General features: G+C 39.4%; 1 protein-coding gene and 1 pseudogene across 1 annotated transcript in view; one reads left to right on the top strand and one right to left on the bottom strand.

Annotated features, from left to right (window-relative positions):
• The window catches only part of NBAS (neuroblastoma amplified sequence), a 267,834-nt gene that overhangs the window by 61,090 nt on the left and 204,011 nt on the right, over window positions 1–2,733 (bottom strand).
• Window positions 1,015–1,133, top strand: LOC111737606 (annotated as a pseudogene).

Below are 2,733 nucleotides of genomic sequence, written 5' to 3'. Positions count from 1 at the left end.
ATTGGCAATGACATCATCCTTTGTAACCATTTAAAATTATGACAGATGTTAGATAACAAGTGCTGTGGTCTGAATGTTTGTGTTAAAATCCCAACCCCCGAAGGGGATGGCATCGGTAGGCGGGGCCTTTGGGAGGTGCTTAAGCCATGAGGATGGAGCGCTCGTTAGTGAGATTAGTGCCCTTATAAAAGAGGCTCCATCCAGCTCCCTCTCGCTTTCTCCTGTGAGGACACAACAAAAAGGCAGCAAAGGATGAGCCCGTGAAAGGGCTCCCACCAGAACTCGGCCATGCCGGCACCTGTATCTCAGACTTTCAGCTTCCAGAACTGTGAGCAATGAATTCCTGTCATTTATAAACGCCTGTTGTTTATAAGCTACTCAGTCTGTGGCGCTTTGTCATAGCTGCCCGGACAGACTAAGGTGTCAAGTGCGTGAGAGGATAAATTCTCTTTCTTAGGCACATGAGTAAAAAAGTCTCAAGGCCACTGCTTTGGAGCACTGTTTCCCTGAGGTGTGATTTTGGGTCACTGATATTGAAATCAACAGAGCGCATTTCAAAAACGCAAATTCCTGAGCCCTTGTTAAATTTACCGACTCGATCTGTGGGACTGGGGGAGGCAATGGCATTAGAGGGAAGAAATCTATATTTTGCACAAGCTTCTCTTGGTTAATTCTAATGGAAATGGAAGTGTGTGACACATTACTCAAGCTCTGGGGACTCTTCCAAGTGACCCAACCAATTGGCTGGTGGTGAAGGTGGGATATGGCTGGTGGTGGCTCCTGGGGCTGAGGGACAGTCAGGAAGTCACTACAAGAGTTTAGAGAGGTGGGTAGGTGGGGCTGAAAGAAAGCGATTTAGGATTTAAATAATATATGTAAAGACACCAATATGCTGTTTCGTGCTAGCTGCTGGAGTACGTACCACCCTCGAGGCATGCAGCCAGGTGCCTGTCAGTTGATCCAGCAGCTTCCAAACTTTTCAGTCCAAGACCCATAGTAAGAAATAAATTGGAAGTCTGTGGCCATGCCACCCCGAACAAGCCCGATCCTGTCTGATCTCGGAAGCTAAGCAGGGTCGGGCCTGGTTAGGACTTGGATGGTAGACCACCTAGGAAGACCAGGTGCTGTAGGCGTAAAATATAAAAAATTTAAAAAAATAATGGATTGTAAACTGACAAGGTCCTTGCAATCTGTGAGGTCAAGCAAGGGTTTGCCTCGCCTAAAAAAAAATAATAAAAATAAAATAAGCAGATTGTATATCAAAACTCAATAGCATTACGATATATGTATATACACATATGTGCAGATATTAAAAGCAAAGGTTTCATGAAACAATGCAACCCTTACTGAGTTGAGATACATTCTGATAGTGTCTATTTTAATTTGCAGTCTAGTGTTCTTTTTTTGTTTCTAGTGCCAATCACAGCATTTTAATTGCAGGATCCACTAGTGGGTTATAACTCAGAGTTTGTAAAACACCTGAAAATCTGCTCCAGTGATGACAACATTACTCTCAGGGACTAATAAACATCGGGGCTACAAACAAAATAGCAAATTATCTAAGCTGGATTTAATTGACTGCATTAAAAAAGAAATCACTTTGTTTTATCAATACCATAACAGTTAATCCCTTCTGTGTTGCCACGGGATGTTTCATATGTGCTTTATTTCCATGTCTACTTTCCCTACTATATTGTCAAGTCCCCCAGAGCAGACTCATATCTTATTCATTTTTTATTCTTAGTGTTTAGTACCGCATTTTAAGCACTGTTTTGAAATTGTAAATATAGAATATTATGAGTATCTTAAATATTATATGACTGAAAATGAAAATTGAGGTTTTTAAAAAATTTGCTTTCATGTAGTTATTAAACACAAAAATGCAACTTTTGACATGTTCGATTATATACATAACAAAAAAAATCACCATTATAATTTTGCTCTTTTGCTTTAACTATCAATTGCTAATACAATTTAAATGAATGATGTAGAACACAGAGGCTACTTTATCTTTGCCTTTTGCCTTGTAATGTAACCAGGGAAATATTATTATTCTTCAGCAAAGTATAAATGGCCCTATCTTTTTTACTATTCACTTTCAGCAGCGACATAACCTAATACCTTCCTAAATTTTCCAATAGCTTGAAAGTCACCTTTACCTTAACAGAGAGAACATGAAGAATGTCAGAAATGAGACGGAATGTCTCTGCAATCAGTCTCATTGTGCATACACAGGTTTGAACAAAATCTGAAAGCATCCATGCCCATTTTTTCACTTAAAAAACTTCCTACTATACGCATGCACGTGCTGTACAACACAAATTATTATTTAGATCATTTTAGGCAGATCCTCTGAATTTATATCAAAACCAGTCAGTGCAAATATAAAAATCCAGATCTTATCCCAACACTTAAAACTACTTAGGATCATTAAAAACCAAATCGAACTGTGGCTAGATTCTTTGAAATTGAGCAGAAAAGAATGCAAATACCATCATTTGACCTTAAAGGTAATAATAAAACAGGAAGAAGGGTAAAAAGAAGTAGAAGGGGAACCAACCAATACTGAGTACCTACTTGCACCAAAATCTTTATATCTGCAATTTTATTTAATCCTCACAACTGTTATTCATGGTGCATGTTCCAGGTATTGCGGGCATCGTCCTTACATGCTCTCGACACCACGTCTACCAGGAGCCGACCATGCAGTGTGCACAGTGCTGCTCCAGAATT

This window comes from Pteropus vampyrus, unplaced genomic scaffold, assembly GCF_000151845.1.
Source record: "Pteropus vampyrus isolate Shadow unplaced genomic scaffold, Pvam_2.0 Scaffold28, whole genome shotgun sequence".
NCBI classification, from domain to species: Eukaryota; Metazoa; Chordata; class Mammalia; order Chiroptera; family Pteropodidae; genus Pteropus; species Pteropus vampyrus.
Note: the sequence above shows the minus strand (reverse complement) of the source record. Positions and strands in the feature narration are given on the sequence as shown.